Source organism: Panthera onca, chromosome B3 (assembly GCF_046562875.1).
Source record: "Panthera onca isolate mPanOnc1 chromosome B3, mPanOnc1 haplotype 2, whole genome shotgun sequence".
NCBI classification, from domain to species: Eukaryota; Metazoa; Chordata; class Mammalia; order Carnivora; family Felidae; genus Panthera; species Panthera onca.
This window is the reverse complement of record NC_138344.1, coordinates 32,261,712-32,261,944: the sequence shown is the minus strand read 5'-3', so window position 1 is coordinate 32,261,944 and position 233 is coordinate 32,261,712.

Genomic DNA, 233 nt, shown 5'->3' with positions numbered 1-233 from the left:
TCTCGCAGAAACTACACGTTGGATCTTGGGAGTGTGGGAACGGGGCGGGGGGATGGGCACGATCAAACCAGCGCCCCCTGGCCCGACTCCAGGGTACGGACTGGGGTCTGGGGCGGGGTCCGGGCCGATGCCCTGCCCAGCGGGCGGGCTCAGGGCTCAGGCCTCTGCCGGCCCGCCGCCGCGGGGCCAATCCCGCCTCTGGGGCACACCCGGGCTGCCTTTCCGGGCCCGCG